The following is a 20,697-nucleotide window of genomic DNA, read 5'->3' as shown; positions in this document are numbered from 1 at the left end:
TAGTTATGAAGCTGGTAGCAATCCCTACTCACCCAAGGCCACTCAGTTCTCAATGTTAGTTTAGATATTGCAATTTCTTTTGGACTTTGAATTTTAGGTTTAGAATATATCATTTATGTCTAAGAATTTTAAAACTTCAGAGTGAGTCTCTTACAAAACATTTTCAATCAGGTCTACAATGAGTAAATGCAGAGGAATTGTGTAGGGAATTGTGTATCTTTATTACATTCAGGAGGCTTTCCTGGTGGCTCAGTCAGTAAAGAATCTGCCTGCAATGTGGGAGACTGGGGTTCAATCACTGGGTTGGGAAGAGCCCCTGGAGGAGGGCATGACAACCCACTCCAGTATTCTTGTCTGGAGAATCCCCATAACAGAGGAGCCTGGTGGGCTACAGTTCATGGGGTTGCAAAGAGTTGGACACAACTGAGCAACTAAGCACAGCACACATTACATTCAGATAGCCATAGGAACTAAACCTGGATTTGTATAAACCATAAAACTGAATTAACAGAATTTACAACCTAAAACTTCCCTGGTGGCCCAGCTGTAAAGAATTTGCCTGCAATGTAGCATACCCTGGTTTAATCCCTGGGTCAGGAAGATCTCCAGGATAAGGGAATGGCAACCCACTCCAGTATTCTTGCCTGGAGAGTCCCATGGACAGAGGAGCCTGGCAGGTTACAGTCTGGGGGGTTGCAAAGAGTTGGACATGACTGAGCAACTAATACTTTCAATTTTTTCACAACCTAAAGCAAAAATAAAAATAGTTTACAAATATGAGATACTCAGGCTCTTTGTGACATACAAAACTAATGTTATACATGTCATGTTATTTCTACTAGAATTATTTGATCTGTATATATTTATAAAAAAAAAAACAGCATTATTTGAGCTCCATCAATCAGTAGCTGTTTTCAGCAATAGTTGGCTACACAGAGAAAAGACACAAGCATTGTACATTTCAAATTCCTGAATACTCTTTAAATGCTTAGTGTTTTATATATAGATGGGTAAATTTTTCCTTAATTGCAATTCAGACTGACATGGATGTGTGAAAATAGACACTCAAGTGAAAGTTCCACTTGGTAGTCTGAACAATAATAGGTCTTTGTGCACATCTTAATCGTGTACACAATCAAGTTTGCATAAATTAGGCTCAGTATTATTTCTTGGTTCAGTGGTATTGACAAATTACTATCACAGAATTGATTCATTAGATTATATATTTGGGAACTACATTTAGAAGAATGTGGACAAATTGAGCATAAGTATTAAAAAGCTTGCAAATTTAAAATTAGCTATCAATATCTTGGAGGAGGGAGCAGAATATAATAAATACATAATGTTTTTTCTCTTTTATAATTCTGTAGATTCAATCACAGAGAAGGCAATGGCAACCCACTCCAGTACTCTTGTCTGGAAAATCCCATGGAGGGAGGAGCCTGGTAGGCTGCAGTCCATGGGGTCGCTATGAGTTGGACACGACTGAGCGACTTCACTTCCACTTTTCACTTTCATGCATTGGAGAAGGAAATGGCAACCCGCTCCAGTGTTCTTGCCTGGACAATCCCAGGGACGGCAAAGCCTGGTGGGCTGCCGTCTATGGGGTCGCACAGAGTGGGGCACGACTGAAGCGACTTAGCAGCAGCAGCAGGTTCAATCAATGCACACTAAATTTTCTTAAATCATAAAGATAACTACTCACAAAAGCAAAAATTAGAATATTACAAATATGGAAATTTGGTACAACCACTAGGAAACTAATATGGAGGCTCCTCACAAAATTAAAAATAGAACTACCATATGATCCAACAATTTTACTTCTGGGTATTTTTTTGAGTGAAAAAAAACCCCACTATCTCAAAAAGATATCTGCAACCCCCATGTTCATTGCAGCATTATTATACAAAAGCCAAGAAATGAAAGAAAAAGTATCCATCAAGGATGAATGTATAAAGAAGTGTGATATATACATACGATGGAATATTATTCAGTCACTATAAGAAGGAAATCCTGCCATTTGCTACAACATGAGTGGGCCTCAAGGGCATTAGGCTAAGTGAAAGAAGTCAAATATAGAAAAACAAATACTATATGATTTAACTTACATGTGGAATCTAAAACAAAAGGAACTCATAGATACAGAGAACAGATTGGTTCTTGCCAGAGGTGGAGGGTACAGGGTGGGCAGAATAAGTGAAGATAATCAAAAGGTACAAACTTCCAGTTCAAAGACAAAAAATCTTGGGGATGCAATATATAGCCTGGGTGACTATAGTTAACAATAATGTATTGTGTATTTGAAAGTCACTAACACACACACAAAATATTTGCAACCATGGGTGGGTGTGGATGTTAACTACACCTATTGTGGTGATCATTTTACAATATTTATATAAATCAATTCATTATGTTTTACATCTAAAACCAATACAATATTATATGTCAATTTTAAAAAGAGTGTTATAAACCTGTTGTTCATGAGAGGGTGAAAGTGCTCTAAATTCTCAACATTCATAGTAAGAAGTAGAACAGGTCTATAATTTACAAAATAAGAAATACAAATTTAAAGGTTGAACAAGGTAATGACAATCATCAGAATAACTAGAGAGATTTATTCTAATTGGAAAGTGTTGAGAGGGTAGAAGTGATGAAATATAGTGTAAATAGATTCATTTACTCATTGAATATTTCTAGTTACTACTTAAAGTTGTTAAGCAACAAAGTTATAAAAATTGATAAAGATTGGTAACTAAGAATTTCAGTTTGTTTAAAGAATGTAGAAAATAGGCAAGAGTGCTGTTCACATCTTAGCAACCAGAAAAAAGCAAGGTGATTTACAAATCCATATCTTTTCTTGAACCTATCACATAGCTGAGGTCACAGGGCAATCAACTAGCCTGAAATCCAAAGAGAAGTACAAACTGCCAAGGAGAGATGTCGTCACATATTTTAGGTGGCTGGGGCAGAGCCAGAAACAAATACAGGACTGTCATAAAAGAGAGTTAGAGACTTTTTATTAATAAACTTCTGAAGGTTTAGCATCAGCTGGTATTTAGAGTTTAGATACAGCCCATATACTGAAACAATCCATCAAAGAGTTAAAATATTTATGATTAATATGTTGAAGGCCCTGGTAGAAAAGATGGACACCACACATGAACAAGTGGAAAATTTTAGCAGAAAGATGGAAACTATAAAAAATAATCAATTGGAATTTCTAACAGTGATGAAAAATATAAAACAACAGACCTAAAATTCTCAGAGAATATTAGAGTAAATACTCTGCCCCACAAAAATGAACCTAAAATCCTCCTATGCAAACATCTAGAAACCAAAGATAAAGAAAAAGAATGGGGACACTGATAAAACTCTAGACAAGAAAAAAGAGAGCAGACACAAATTACCAACATCGGTTAGGAAACAGAGAACATAACAACATATCTATAGACATTTAATTTAGAGTCTGCCTGCAGTGCAGGAGACTCAGGTTTGATCCCTGGGTCAGGAAGATCCCCTGGAGAAGGAAATGGCTACCCACTCCAGTATTCTTGCCTGGAATATCCCATGGATGGGGGAGCCTGGCAGGCTACAGTCCACGGGGTCACAAAGAGTCGGACATGACTGAGCGACTTCACTTTCTACTTTCTCTTAATTTAGCAGAGGAATTTTACAAAACTTAACAGGAGAATGTTACCAAAACGTTATATAACTTTGATGAGATAAACATGTGTGTGTAATCTCAATAGTTTTACACATTTAAAGATATCAAATTTGTATTAAAAAATTATAAAAGCAGCAGCAAAACTCTAGGCCTATGTGACTTCTCTGGCAAACTCTAACAAATATTTAAGGATGAAATTGTACCAATCTTATACAAACTGTTACAGAAAACTAAAAACGGGACATATTTCAACTCATCTAAAGAAGCAAAAATTGCCCTGACATCAAAACCAAATACTGAGATGAAGACTGTGAGAAAAGAAAACTACAATCCAAGATCCCTATGAAATAAAAATGCCAAAACCCTCAATAAAACATTAGCAAATCAAATCCAACAACATACAGAATGATGATCAGATAGGGTTAATCCCAAGAATGCACGGCTGGTCCAAAATTCTAAAATTTGTGATTGCTTTTCCCCATTTCAATAGATAAGGGAACAAAGAAAAATTCATTTCAGTAAATGCAGAAAAAGCATTTATTCCCCAGTTGCATATTTCATCATTCAATATGCCCACATTATATTGATAAGTGAAAAAGGCAATTTCCAGAATCTTATATATATATATATATATATATATATATGTTTATATAACATACAGCTATAGGTATATAGATATGTGTGTACCTACACACACAATGATCCTGACAGATTAAATGGGTGGATGTATTTGTGTATGATTAGAAAACATGTTACATATTAGTAATGACTGCATCTGGGGATGTCAGATCAGATTTTGGAAGCTACATGAGAAATCAGGAATCTTGTACTTTTTTTTGTATACTTTTGTGCAGTGTAAACTGTTTTATAGCAGATTCATTACCTATATAGTCAGTTTTAATATAAAGTCTACAATTATGACTGCCTGTTAAGTGACATATTCTAAAAGAAGCTGTGCATTAATGAAGAGAAAGTTTCTAAATGAATATCTTGGAGTTGCTCAAAACTTGCTGCCAGCAGATTTTTCTCCCCACTGCTGCTGGAGCATTAATTGGCACTTGGAATAGATGATTAACTCACTCTTGTGAATGCTTTATCCTGTGGAGAGAGTTATGGGTGAGAATTAAAGCCCCTTGTGATACAGGTAAGGATGAAACTGAAATAGTAACCATTCTAGGTTTCAAAGAAAATTATTTTTCCTTACCGATTACACACAGTTGTATCTCATTCCCACAGTGGATGGTTTCTTTTACAAAATGTGAAAATGGGTTATTTTGTAAATAATGTAACATTGTGAATAACCTCACAAGAAACCTTTACAAAGAACTGAGGGATATGTAAGAGTGAAGAAGACATTTGACATAACAGCTGTTTCAAAAGGTCCTTCAGAGGAGCGGGTTAGGGTGGGAGGGGGTCAAAGGAGAGACCAAGGGGATTCAGTTGTAACAGCTTATCACTCCAGTGTTTTCAGTTGATTTTATTCATTTTGTGTTTGGAGTTCTCCATAACGTTGTATTTACAGAGAGTGTTCCACTGCAAAAGAAAACCTACCGAATCCTTTTTAAAAATAAAGGAATTAAGCCTTGTGTGTTCCCTCTACCTCATTTTCTGTCTCTTATAATTCAAGCTGTTCACATATGTTGCCTTTACATAGAAATAATTCAAGAAGTTGTTAAATTTATTTATATGTTATATTTATTATGCTTATGCATTCAATTACAATTAATTTTAAACTCTATGAATACCATTTATGTTACAGTTCTATTGTTTTTAATTGAAAAAAGAATGCATGCTCAACTAAGAATAAAAATTCAAAATATTAAAAATATAATTTGTATAATCTATAACATAATTATTCCTCTCCACCCAAGTCCCTCCACCTTTTCCTAAAATGTAATCTTACGACATTTTTATGAATGTACCTTTAGAAATTTTATATACACATACAAACCCATGTATATGTAGATATAAATATTATAAATATGAATAGCCTTTTACAAAATTTAAATGGTTGTATTCAACATTCTATCTGCCTTTTCTAACCAAACATCTTAGAAATTGTTTCATGTCTTGTGCTCAGTTGCTCAGTTATGTTCGATTCTTTGTGACCCCATGGACTGTGGCCTGCCAGGCTCCTCAGTCCATGGAATTTTCCAGGCACGAATACTGGAGTGGGTTACCATTTCCTTCTCCAGGAATCAAACCCGCGTCTTCTGTGTCTCTTGCACTGGCAGGCAGATTCTTTACCATTACACCACTTGGGAAGCCTGTTGTTTCATAATAAAATATGAATTTAAAACTACAGTGTATCTCATTGCTTGCATTATAATTTAATCACAATTTTAACTGATCAAGTAATGTTTTTTTAAACTTAGCTGGATAAATTAAGGTCATGTTGGTCAATTTTAGTAATTTGCTATTAAAAATCATGTTATTAGTTTATCATTTGCTCCAATAATGCTGCTTAGCAAATGACTTCCAATTAAAAGACTTAAAAAAAAAAACTTAAACCTATGATCATTTAATATTGTTCATGAAAATACAGTTTAGATGAGCCATTCTTCTAGCCTTCATTAAACTCATTCATCTGTCTGCAATCAGTCAAAAGTTGAGGAAGTTGCCTTTTTGTTCTTGTTTAAGTCCTCTGATGTGTTTATCGCTGTCTGGAGGTTGGCTGGATTTTGTCTCTTGCAGGATGGTCTTTGACGAAAACAACTGGGATGACTAGGAAGGTAAGAAAATCTAAATTCTCTTCTACATGTCTCTCACATCCCTTTCCACATTAAATAGCTATAGTTTCATGCAGGAAATACTCATTCAGTGATTCTGAGGATACTAATTGGAATTGTTTTCTATGTTTATGGCTACGTTATCTTTTCCCTAGAATCAGTCATTTTGTTCATCTTGTTGTTGTTGTTGTTCAGTCACTCAGTTGTGTCCAACTCTTTGCGACCCCATGGACTGCAGCACATCAGGCTTCCCCGTCTTTCACCATCTCCCGGAGCTTGCTCAAACTCATGTCCATTGAGTCAGTGATGCCATCCAACCATCTTGTCCTCTGTCATCCCTATGGGTCTTCTCTTTCATATTAATAGTTTTACTAAGAGACTGGGTCCTGGTTGTTTGAAGTAAAAAGTGAAGTCGCTCAGTTGTGTCCGACTCTTTGCGACCCCATGGACTATAGAGTCCATGGGATTCTCCAGGCCAGAATAATAGAGTGTGTGTAGCCATTCCTTTTTCTAGGGGTTCTTCCCAACTCAGAGACCAAACCCAGGTATCCCACAGTGCAGGCGGACTCTTTACCAGCTGAGCTACCAGATAAGCTGCCTCAGTTGTTTAGTTATATTTATTAATGCTCCCTGATGGCTCAGAAGGTAAAGAATCTGCCTGCAATGCAGAAGACCTGGGTTCTATCCCTGGGTCAGGGAACGGCCTTGGAGAAGGGAATGGCTACTCACTCTAGTATTCTCGCCTGGAGAATTTCATGGACAGAAGAGTCTGGTGGTCTACAGTTGATAGGGTCACAAAGAGTTGGATATGATAGAGCAATTAACACTATTGTTTTTTTTTACACTATTAATGAAGTGTGATGTTAGAATAGATATCTGGCAAAGGATAATATTAGATAGGTAACAAACAAATCTGTCTCTTGAATGGGAGTGTGAATTATTTGTTTATAACTAAAACTGATACTTTAACAGTCAGGGCTCACAAGTAGGAATGAAAAGCAAAGAAAGCAGACAAAATGAGCAGATACCAGCTGCCAATTAGGACTCTCCTCTGGAAAGGTGAAGCAATTCAGTATATTTTACTGCTCTACCAAATTGTCTTCTTATCTCACCATATTTTTTTCCTTGTCTGTTGAAGAGGTTCAACTGACACCTCACTCTGTTCACTACGTTATTAGTACAAACACTTTCTAATTTCTTCCAAATATATTAATTTATCTATAAATTCATTTAACAGGAGTTCTCAAGATTTGTACTGTGGGCAAGAATTGGTGTTCAATTTATAGAGAATAAAAGAAAAGTTACCTTAAGAGCCAAGTGACTTTAATATAGCTCTTTCATAAATTAATTTGATGCTTCCCTCTCCCATTCACCCTCCATATGGTGCTTTTTTTGGTTCTTGACTTAGAAGTTCATAGAGGCTTCTTTGAGAAGAGGCTCAAATATTCCTAGTGATTTGAACCATTATTTGCTCTGATATCCCCCCCCATTCACATGCTTTCTGCTGTCAGTATTGCTGAAATAACTCGAAATTTCCCATGGCAAACTTTGTTATACTCTAACACTGTTATAGTTGGAAAAAAAAATTATGATTATTAATTAACATCATTTCTGTGTAATTCCTATTTTAAAATGAATTCAAAAAAGTGGGAGAGAGAGGTCTTTACTTTTCCATCAGGAGCTAGAAATATGTAATTAATTATGTAATGGAATGATTTTTTTTTTAATTGGAGGATAATTGTTTTACAATATTGTGTTGGTTTCTGATGTATATCAACACGAATCAGCCACAGATATATAATATGTCCTCTCCCTCCTGAAACTCCCTCCCATATCCCTACCCATTCTACCCCTCTAGGTAGTCACAGAGCACTGGGCTGAGCTCCCTGTGTCACACAGCATGGAGACATAGAGAACAGACTAATCAAAGAGCTAATTCTGAATGGTAATTTTTCCTTGGTATATTTTCTCATGGATAATCTATTTCCTATCCTTTCATTTGTCAGTGTCAAATAAGATCTGCCATAATCTGTATTTTTCCATTAGAGAGAAAATAGATTTTAATTCTCATAAACATTTTTAGTAATATTAAAGGAAGTATAAAATCTGATCTTAATCACCTAAGATTTCCAAACTTGATGACATAAATTATGATCTAATTATAGAAATAGATTTGTCAAATCTATAGAATGATGGAAATCATCTCTCATATCTTAATATTTGTATGTATAAAATATCCTTATATCTAAAAATGTTTATCTCTTTAAGATAACTGCCAATCTGGAGTCAGTCAGCTAACTCTTTGCACAGAGAATCACTTAATTTTTAATCAATCAGATCTGACAAAATTAAGTATTGTTACCATTCTCTTTGCAAATGACCATTAAGACATATCATGCCTCTCTCTAATAAACTTGTAACAGATACAAAATTGCTTCTGGGAATGCTTCCTATAATTTCATATCTAAACTGGACAGCTGGTAAGAAAACAGGTCTCTGTCATCTTAGAATAGATCATTTATTTTCAACCCTCTCAAGAGATCACCCCTTTGGCAACCAAACACTTTTTGCCATCTGCAGCAGGTGAAAAACAGAGACAGTTTGTGAATTTCTGGTGCATTTCAGTGACCACAAGAAATATTTGCAGAAAAATGTTTTCTCTCATTTTAGTGGAAATTTTATGTATTTTTAAGAAATATACCCTCCGCATGATCTCTGTTAAGATATCATCTCTTTTCCAAGTATGTTACTATTTTTCTTCTCAGAGATGCCCAATATGGTGTCAGGAATTAGCATTAATGTAGGCATAAATCATCCCAAAGTTATTCAATAACCATATTTCAAACTGAAATTTCTGCTCTAAGTTCCATTATTATCTCATATCAATTTCATTAATATCCAAAAGATTCAGTTCTCTTTCAAATGTCACTGTTTTTCTGTCCACCTTCTTGTTCTCTCCTTCAATTAAACTCTCAAGTCCATGTAAGCATTGTATACTACACATACAGGCTAACAAAGACTCTTATACATGTTTCAGGTAGTAAGAAATTTTGTGAATTTTCTACTTCCTAGATTGTCTATACTTCAATGCTACATTCAGGACCTTTTTGGTCTTATAATTTAAAGTATATGAACAGAATGTCTTACCTATAAATCATATAATACATAATATATATCAATATATTGATAGTTATAATATATTCATAGACATTGTATTATATAATAAATTATATTATAGACTCTTTGAATTAGCACCTAATTATCTACTATTGAGATGGATGAATGGATAAATGTTATTCCAGAAGAAATCTAATTAACCAGACAAACCAATTGCTCTCAAAAAGATAATCATGGTTCCCTTCTGTACTTGAGTCAGTGCCCAGAACATTAGCAAAAATATGGGAATTATCAGCAGCAGTTATCAAACCATTTCTAAACTGATACAGCCCTTTAGTCCAATAAAACACTTCTTAGAATTCCACTTTGTTGAACTACTTGGGTGGAGGCAGTATACGATGGGTAGTCATACCCCAATTTTTGTCCTTACTATTTCATTTTGAGACATGATTCACTGCCTCTGAACTCTATAAGGACTATCGATTACAGTTTTAAAACTTGTATCTTGAGGGAAAAATTGAATATTTCTGATTACCATGGTTTACATACTGTTTATATCACATGCAACTTCTTCTTAATATCTGCTGCTTCTATTAGGTCCATACCATTTCTGTCCTTTATTGAGCCCGCCTTGCATAAAATGTTCCCTTGGTGTCTCTAATTTTCTTGAAGAGATCTCTAGTCTTTCCCATTCTATTGTTCTCCTCTATTTCTTTGCACTGATCACTGAGGAAGGCTTTCTTATCTCTCCTTGCTATTCTTTGGATCTCTGCATTAAAATGGGTATATCTTTCCTTTTCCCCTTTGCTTTTCGCTGCCCTTCTTTTCTCAGTTATTTGTAAGGCCTCCTCAGACAGCCACTTTGCCTTTTTGCATTTCTTTTTCTTGGAGATGGTCTTGCTCCCTGCCTCCTGTACAATGTCACAAACCTCCGTCCATAGTTTATCAAGCACTCTATCAGATCTAGTCCCTTAAATCTATTTCTCACTTCCACTGTAAGGGATTTGATTAAGATCATACCTGAGTGCTCTAGTGGTTTTCCCTACTTTCTTCAAGTTAATTCTGAATTTGTCAATTTGGAATTCATGATCTGAGCCACAGTCAGTTCCTGGTCTTGTTTTTGCTGACTGTATAGAGCTTCTCCATCTTTGGCTGCAAAGAATACAGTCAATCTGATTTCGGTGTTGACCATCTGGTGATGTCTATGTGTAGAGTCTTCTCTACATACTGAAACTATAATTAAGTATGGAATCATTCTGGAAAACAAAAATCTCATAGATGAAAACATTTAAGCTTTTCAAACATCTCAGTTTACGGTAAGTTCATGAAACATCAAACTCTGAAAATGGTAAATGATGTCAGCCCACTGACTTCTTTATAGAAACAGCCAAGCTAGTGGAGAAGGAAACAAATAACCTGTTCTAGTAAATGCTGGAATGTAAGTGCCCAGTGAATTAGTGAGCCCTGTAAATACATTATCACTGAGGACATCTGCTCAACTCTGGCATCCCAAAGACATCAAGGGTTTTCATGGCCTCTTGGCAAGGAGAATAGAAACAAATATAGGGTATAAGCACAGGAGGAGAACTCCCCACCCACATACAATCTGAACATAATTTAACACATCATTGGATAAGGAAAAACAAAAACAAGCAAAATTTACCAGATAGGAGAAGATTTCAGAATAAATAACTATCTAGTAAATCCTTGTTTTAGTAGTTTTAGAGTCAGCATTTGTATCAGCATGGGCACAAAAACTCCAAGTCAAAAATTTAAAGAGTGTTAGGTTGGTTCAATTTTCAGGCAGTTGATTGAAGCAAGCAGAAATTATTTCTAGAACACTGCATTTTAATACAATTCTCAAATGATTCCAACAAATAGTGTTCATAGGAACAAGAGCTCACAATTTAAAAAAATCAACATGCAAATGAAGAAATCTACCACCGTCAATAAGAATCAGCAGAACACAGACTCACACAAATTGGACAGTTAAGTCCTTGAAGATTTCATATGTTGAAATTGTAAGCTATAAAATATAAAAGAATTTTGTATGTTTAAAAAATATAAATATGATAATATTTAAAATAGAAAGAAAGTAGACCAAGTTTATATAGGGAAACAACTAAATATAATTTTTAGAAGTTAAAAATAAAATAATTAACATCTGAAAAAATCATAATGTCAAACTGCAGATTAGGCTTATATAAAGAAGGATTTGGTGAAGTGGAAAATGTATATATAAAGAAATTATGTAAAACAAGGCATAAAAGCACTAGAAGAAAATATACAAGAAAAGTTAGAGCAGACAGAGACAGACTGCAAATTAAATATCTAGAAGCATATAAAAAGACAAGTGGAGGCAGACAATTATTAAAGAGTAGATTAATAGTTTTCCAGAATTTAGAAAAAATAAAATCATAGATTCAGATACTTAAAGAAAGTCAAAAGAGTATAAGTAAAAACTATCCCTTGGATGGAGTGCAGTGAAATGGCAGAACACCAAAGTGAAAAAAAACTTTTATAAGCTTTCAGAGTTAGAATTGGTTACCTACCACTCAATCACAGTCCAACAGCTCCCTTCTCAATATCATAATAGAAATACAAATATATTGGATAATATACTCATAGTAATTAAAGAAAATAACCACTGAACTAAAATTCTATCTTTTAAAAAAGTGGTCAAAGTAAACACACGTTCAAAATAACAGTTTTGTTCACGATCAAAATATATCACTGAAGACTTAATAAAGTAGTACTATCCAATAGAACTTTCTTCAATGATAGAAATATTCTACATCTGTGCTCTCCAATATGGCAAGCCACATGTAACTTTAAGCACTTGAGATGTGGCTACTATGACTGAGAAACTGAAAATAAATTTTAATTAATTTAAATTAAATAGTCACAGATGGCAACTGGCTATGTATTAGACAGCAGGCCTAAAGGATATAATTTAAGAAGGAATGAAGTGCAAAGATAATAGTAAATTTTGTATAAATATTAAAATGTATAAAACGATTTGTGTTGTTAAGAGAATCAAGAGAGATAAAACTGGAATTATAGTCAATAATATGATCTGGGAAGAGGCTAATCCGTCAGAACATTTTGAATTATTTGTTCATGAGGAGAGTAAGTAAATATTAATTCAATCTTTAACATGCTAAATAGTTATAGTAAATCTAGGGAGACTAATAAAAGGAAAACTTAGAATACATAGTTTCCAAACTAGGAGATACATAAAGAGAGTGTAATGGATGAAAAAACTCAGTGTAAAATAAGGGAATGAGAAAGAATAATCTATATAATATACAAAAAATAAAAGGGAAAAAACAAGATTAGTAATGGAAATAAATCCAAATCTATCTGTGATAATATTAAATGTAAAAAGAAAAATATTTCTACTTAAAATTGTATAGTACTACTATAAGATTCTACTTAAAACTTCTACTTACAAGGAAAAGATTACCTAAGCATATTTTGAAAAAATCTAATTGTACTCAGTGTTTAAGAATACGAAATGAGAATAAAACAAAGAGAAAGATATATTAGGCAAATATAAACCAAAAGAAAATTGACGTAGGTATGTTAATATGGATTAAGGGGAAAAAATTACTATAGATAGACTTTTGCATGTTAATGAAATGTTTAATTCATAAGGACAGAACTAAAAATTCTAAATTTACAAATACATAATAAAATAACTTCAAAATGTGCAATAAATTCAAACATGTACTTAAAATTAAAAATTTGTAAATCTGGCATCATTATAAGAGATTTTATTACACTTTTGCTCATCAAATTTTAGATACGTAGAAGAATATTTCACTAAAGACATGGTAGTTTCAGTTCAGTTCAGTCGCTCAGTCATGTCCGCCTCTTTGCGACCCCATGAATCGGAGCATGCCAGGCCTCCCTGTCCATCATCAACTCCCTAAGTCCACCTAAACCCATGTCCATTGAATCGGTGATGCCATCCAGCCATCTCATCCTCTGTGGTCCCCTTCTCCTCCTTCCCTCAATCTTTCTCAGCATCAAGGTCTTTTCCAATGAGTCAGCTCTTTGCATCAAGTGGCCAAAGTATTTGAGTTTCAGCTTCAACATCAGTTCTTCCATTGAACACCCAGGACTGATCTCCTTTAGGAGGGACTGGTTGGATCTCCTTGCAGTCCAACGGACTCTCAAGAGTCTTCTCCAACACCACAGTTCAAAAGCATCAATTCTTCGGCGCTCAGCTTTCTTTATAGTCCAACTCTCACAGCCATACATGACCACTGGAGAAACCATAGCCTTGACTAGACGAACCTTTGTTTGCAAAGTAATGTCTCTGCTTTTTAATATGCTATCTAGGTTGGTCATAACTTTTCTTCCCAGGAGTAAGCGTCTTTTAATTTCATGGCTGCAATCACCATCTGCAGTGATTTTGGAGCCTCCAAAAATAAAGTCAGCCGCTGTTTCCACTGTTTACCCATGTATCTACCATGAAGTGATGGGACCAGATGCCATGATCTTAGTTTTCTGAATGTTGAGCTTTAAGCCAACTTTTTCACTCTCCTCTTTCACTTTCATCAACAGGCTCTTTAGTTCTTTGCTTTCTGCCATAAGGGTGGTGTCATCTACATATCTGAGGTTTTTGGTATTTCTCCCGGCAATCTTGATTCCAGCTTGTGCTTCCTCCAGCACAGCGTTCTCATGATGTACTCTGCATATACGTTAAATAAGCAGGGTGACAAAATACAGCCTTGACGTACTCCTTTTCCTATTTGGAACCAGTCTGTTGTTCCATGTCCAGTTCTAACTGTTGCTTCCTGACCTGCATACAGGTTTCTCAAGAGGCAGGTCAGGTGGTCTGGTATTCCCATCTCTTTCAGAATTTTCCACAGTTTATTGTGATCCACACAGTCAAATTAATATAATTAACTAGAATCATCAAATGAAAACTGTCATAAATGCAGTATTTTCTAACATACCTGTAATTTTCATGAAAATTGAATATGTTAAGAGCCATGAAACAAGTTACAACAAAGTTATAAAAGGGCTATTCATAGAGTGTTGTAGAGACGGTTAAGTCTACCAAACCCCTATCTTTCTTTTTTTTTTTTTTTTGAGAAAGTAGCTGAATTCCACTCCTCAGACTTAATTCCAGTTGCGACAAGAATGTACATGCATCATATATAGTCATAAATGCTATTTTATTCAATGGAATGTGAGCAGAAATGATGTACGTTTCTTCCAAGCATGTACTATAAACACCTCTTATAATAATTCTCCACGCTCATTCCCTTGTCTCATTCATGGTGATAAGTATAAAGAAATGGAAGCCTTGTACAAAGATACTTTACCCAAGATATAAAAAATGCCTGGAATCTTTAATCACTGCTTAGAGAAAAGCCTCTTCCTAATCAAGAACATATTTGTTGGGAGCTTTACATGAAAAGGAAATGGAATTATATTTTGTTAACTCACTGAGATTTCAGAGGTTATCTGTTACAAATGCTAGTGTTATATCTACAGAACACTAGTACAGAAATTGATATCAGAAGTGGTATACTACAGTATATCATTTTATATATGCAAACATAAGTATACAATATATCAGCTTATAAACATATATCCACATTAGGTTGCCATGAATTCTTATTAATGACTAAAAACAAAAAAATGGATAAACATGAAATAGTTGACAAAACACTTAAACATACATTATCTATGATAATTTGAAAGGCAAACCATATGTCTTCTATGTCTGCTGCTCTTAGTAAAATAGTTGGAAAGAATTAGTGTAATAGTATATGTAGAATTCTGATTTTGGTAAGGTATCACAAGATAGATATAACCTCAAATAAGAATGCTTTACTTTGCCAGTCAAAATAAAAGGAAATTGACTTTTTAACAAAATGTAGCAGAGAAGAATCAGAAAAGGCAATTGTTCCTAGACCTCAAGCAGTAAGACATAAGACTGAGAAGGACTTTGAGAGTCTAAAAGCTATTGACAAAAATTAATTAATTAATTAAAATTAAAACTTTAAAATGCAGAGAAAAAAAATAAAACACCTTTGAATATTTAGTGAAAGAGTGAAAATCCCTCAGTTGTGTCTGACTCTTTGCAACCCTATGGAACATACAGTCCATGGAATTCTCCAGGACAGAATACTAGAATACTGGAGTGGGCAGCCATTCCCTTTGCCAGGGAATCTTCCCAACACAGGGATCGAATTCAGGTCTCCTGCATTGCAGGCAGATACTTTACAGCCTGAGCCACCAGGGAGGCCCAAGAATCCTGGAGTGGGTAGCCTATCCCTTCTCCAGGGGAACTTCACCAACAAGGAATCGATCAAGGTCTCCTGCATTGCAGTCGGATTATTTATGAGCTGAGCTACCAGGGAGGCCCAAATGATTTAACTCTGCAATAAAGGTCAGTGTGTTAATTATCTATTATTGCATAAGAAATTGCCCTGAGTAGTATACTAGTTATCTACTGTGCTTAGTTGCTCAGTTATGTCTGACTCTTTGCCACCCCATGGACTACAGCCCTTGGGCTTCCCAGGTGACGCTAATGGTAAAGAATCTGCCTGCCAATGCAGGAAGACATAAGAGATGCAGGTTGGATCCCTGGGTTGGGAAGATCCCATGGAGAAGGAAATGGCACCCCATTCCAGTATCCTTGCCTCCTTGATCCAATGGACAGAGAAGTTTGGTGAGCTACAGTCGAAAGTTTCCAAAGAATTGGACATGACTGAAGTGACTTAGCATGCATACATGCATGTGGACTGTAGCCCGCCATGGGATTTCCCAGGCAAGAGCACTGAAGTGAGTTGCCACTTCTTTCTTCAGAGGATCTTCCTGACTCAGGGATCCAACCCGTGTTTCCTGCATTGCAGGTGGATTCTTTACTGCTGAGCCATTCTGGAAGCCTCATTAGTTATCTATTACTACATAACAAATCGTCTTATGTAGTTAGTAGACCCAAAGACATCAGGTCATAATCTCTAGAGCTTATGGATGTTACTTTATATGATAAAAGTTTTGGGGTGTGATTAAATTAAAACATTGTGATGAGGAGATTATTCTGAATTATCCATGTTGGCCCTAAATCCTATCACAAGTGTTCTTATAAAAGAAATGAAAGGGAAATTAGACACAAACTGGAGTGATGCAGTGACAAGCCAATCAATAGCAGTGTCTTAGTTGAAACACCTTGATTTGTCCTCAAACTGTTTTCAGACCTGTACACGCCAGAATTGTTAAAGAATACATTTCTACTGTTTTAAGATACCAAGTGTGTGACTATCTGTTACAGCAGCCATAGGAAACTAATGCACCTTTAGCAGCTAGAAACAATGAACATTTATTTTCTCACTGTTTCCCAGGGACAGAGATACACAATTGACTCAACTGGATTGCTTTGGCTTAAGATCTCTTACAAATCCATGATCAAGGCCTCTGTGATCCTCTCTGGGCTCAACTGAGGAAGATTTCTCTCCAAGTTCACTCATATAGTTTGAGTGATCTCAGAAGATCTGCTTCCAAGCTCATTTACACAATACTTTCCACATAGATGTATTAGTTCATAACAGCTCACTTCCCCACAGTGAGCAATCTGAAAGCAAAAGAAGGCACCAAGATGGAAGCCACAGTCTTTTTCTAGCTTAATATTGGAAGTGAAATCCTATCACATATGCCTTATTCTGTTAGTTAGAATTGAGTCAATAAGTCCATCCTGTGTTTGAGGGGAGCATATTGCACAAGGGCATGAGTAAGAGGATGGGGATATTTGTGGGCCATGTTGGAGGCTTTCTAACACACAGGCATAGATTTTATGAAGAAATACTTAGAAGCACTGAAGAAAAGTTGTTTTTTCTTAGCTCAAGGATAGGTGAGATAAGAGGAAAGGGTGAATCGTAGAATTCCAGGTATGCTTCTCGATATCCTGAAGAAAGCAAAATTATAAGAACAGAAATCAGATCATTTTCTGCCAGGAGCTGAGGGTGGGATAATAGACAATTGACAAAAAGTGGTACTTTGAGGTTAATGAAATTATCTGCATCTTGATTGTGGTTGTAATTACCTAAAACATATAGTTAGTATACATTTATTTATCTAAATCATCAAACTAAATCTTGAATGGGTCAAGTTTATAACACATAAATTACATCACAAAAAACTTGACTAAAATATCACTCCTTCAATGCAAACCAGGAATAATATACAAGAATGAATAAGTATAATCACATACAAACATTTCTGGGGAAAATGAAATGAGCATACTCCTCAAATTATTTTATGGTGTTAGAATAACTTTAATCTCAAAATCTGAAAAGGAGATTAAAATGTCACAGAATTAGAGGTTTATTTCATTTATGAATATGAATGCAAAAATTCTAAACAAATGTGAGAAAAATGAATACTTTAAAAATGAAAAGGACCTCATGACAGGACCAGATTTATCCCAACAATGCAAAATTACTTTCTAAGTATCAATAAAAAATTAATGTGATTCATCTAGGTAAACAAAAAGATTTAGACAAATTTCAATATAATTTATATATTTTTAAAAGTACCTCTGAACAAATTGAGAATAAGTAATGGAACAACAGACTGGTTCCAAATAGATGAAGGAGTACATCAGGGTATATTGTTACCCTGCTTATTTAACTTAAATGCAGCATACATCATGAGAACACTGGGCTGGAGGACGCACAAGCTGGAATCAAGATCCAGCTTGATTATCAACAAGGGAAATATCAACAACCTCAGATATGCAGATGACACCACCCTTGTGGCAGAAAGTGAAGAAGAACTAAAGAGCCTCTTGATGAAAGTGAAAGAGGAGAGTGAAAAAGTTGGCTTAAAGCTCAACATTCAGAAAACTAAGATCATGGCATCCAGTCCTATCATTTCATGGCAAATAGATGGGGAAACAGTGGAAACAGTGGCTGACTTTATTTTTGGAGGCTCCAAAGTCACTGCAGATGGTGATTGCAGCCATGAAAGTAAAAGATGCTTACTCCTTGGAAGGAAAGCTATGACCAACCTAGACAGCATTTTGAAAAGCAGAGACATTACTTTGTCAGCAAAGGTCCGTCTAGTCAAGGCTATGGTTTTTCCAGTGGTCATGTATGGATGTGAGAGTTGGAGTATAAAGAAAGCTGAGCACTGAAGAATTGATGGTTTTGAACTGTGGTGTTGGAGAAGACTCTTGAGAGTCCCTTGGATTGCAAGGAGATCCAACCAGCCCATCCTAAAGGTAATCAGTCCTGAATATTCATTGGAAGGACTGATGCTAAAGCTGAAACTCCAATATTTTGGCCACCTGATGCGAAGAGCTGACTCATTTGAAAAGACCCTGATGCTCGGAAAGACTGAGAGCAGGAGGAGAAGGGGACGACAGAGGATGAAATGGTTGGATGGCATCACTGACACAATGGACATGGGTTTGGGTGACTTCAGGAGTTAGTGATGGACAGGGAGGCCTGGCGTTCTGCATTTCATGAGGTCACAAAGAGTTGGACACGACTGAGTGACTGAACTGAACTGAAGCAGAAATTTTCTTTTATTGACTTTTAATTGTTGCCAGGGATCTTTAAGCAATATCTTTCACTGATTTAAAAAGAAAGCAAATTAAGCATTTTCCTCCAAACTCAGAATGATAGGGTACTAGTATGAATTCACTGAATATGCCATATCTTTTTGGTTGCTTGTCCACCATCATCTATTTCTTGTTACTATTAATAGAATACAGCTTTGTTCAGAATAGTATGGATGTCCTTCCACATATGATAAAGCAAAACCAGACTAAGTTGTCATGATAATTTTTATTCCTTTTCCAGATGTGGAATTTACCAGCTTCCTTTGGAGCCAGTTATGGCCATCTGACCCTGTTCTGACAAATGGAACACAGCACATGACTACTATTTGATTAGAACTGCTTCTAGAAAAACTTAATTTCTGTCAAAAAGAAGCCTGTATATGACATCATCTTTCTTGCCTTAAATATGAATGTAATATCTGAATCTCTGATAAGTCATCTTATACTCATGACACAGTGAGTAACTTGTTGAGGATGATACACAGAATGATGAAAAGAACATAGTTGCTTGCAGATGTTGTTAAGTTTGTCTATCAATACTGTGTTGTTTGTCCAGCCTTGGGCATGATTAATGTCCTTATTACTTTAAGCAAGTGTAAGTAAGGAACTTGTTACTTGCAGCTGAAAGTACTCTAGACTAGTTACTAGACTCTAGTAGTTACTTATCAATCCAAGTTCTCTCATAATTGAACTATATTTATTTCCAATTCATGAGAACATAGATGGGGTAGCTTGGCCTTTTTTATTTGTAACAAAAAGTATTTAGTTCAAAAATCTTACACTGAACAAATTTTTTTTTTTAATTTGTATGGAAACACAAAAGACTCCAAATGGCCAAAACAGTATTGAGAAAAAAAGAACAAAGCTGAAGGAATCACTCTCTATGACTTCAGACTGCAAAGCTATAGAAATCAAACCAGTATGGTACTGGCACAAAAATAGATTTATATATCAATGGAACAGGATAGAAAGCTCAGTAACAAAACCATGTACCCATGGTCAGTTAATCTATGACAAAGGCAGCAAGAATATACAATGGAGAAAAGAGAGTATCTTTAATTAGTGGTGAGGGGAAAACTGGACAGTTACATGTTAAAAAAAAAAGTGAAATTAGAACTTTCTCTAACACCATACACAAAAATAAACTCAAAATGGATTAAAAACCTAAATTAAAACTGGATAGTTTAAAACTCTTATTGGAAAATAGGTAGAACATTCTTTGATGTAACTTGCAGCAATAACTTTTTGGATCCATTTCCTAGGGTAATAAAAATAAAATAAATAAATAGGACCTAATTAAACTTAAAAGCTTTTGCATTGCAAGGGAAAACTATGAACAAAGCAAAAGGGAACCTATGGTTTGGGAGAAAACAGTTTCAAGTGATACTACAAACAAATGATTAATTTCCAAAACACACAAATAGCTCATACAGCTTAATATAAAATATCTTATTAAAAATGAGCAGAACACCTAAAAATACTTTTCTCCAAACAAGACATACAGATGGCTAAAAAGCATATGAAAAGATGCTCAGTATCACAAATTATTAGAGAAAAGCAAGTCAAAACTACAGTGAGGTATTCACTCACACCAGTCAGAA

The 20,697-nt window shown here is 35.2% G+C and overlaps 1 long non-coding RNA gene across 3 annotated transcripts in view; it reads right to left on the bottom strand.

Moving 5' to 3' along the window:
• Positions 1 to 20,697, bottom strand: part of LOC145526705 (uncharacterized) — a 146,776-nt gene that overhangs the window by 13,163 nt on the left and 112,916 nt on the right. The window contains exon 4 of one of the 3 annotated variants that reach the window (XR_014069104.1): positions 16,831 to 17,437. The exons of the other annotated variants lie outside the window; for them this stretch is intronic. This is a non-coding gene — a long non-coding RNA (uncharacterized LOC145526705). Of the gene's footprint in view, positions 1 to 16,830; positions 17,438 to 20,697 lie in introns of those variants that run through there. 3 annotated transcript variants of the gene reach the window in all.

The sequence above is a fragment of the Giraffa tippelskirchi genome, chromosome 2 (genome assembly GCF_054371585.1).
Source record: "Giraffa tippelskirchi isolate mGirTip1 chromosome 2, T2T-mGirTip1v1.2.pri, whole genome shotgun sequence".
Classification (NCBI taxonomy): Eukaryota; Metazoa; Chordata; class Mammalia; order Artiodactyla; family Giraffidae; genus Giraffa; species Giraffa tippelskirchi.
Note: the sequence above shows the minus strand (reverse complement) of the source record. Positions and strands in the feature narration are given on the sequence as shown.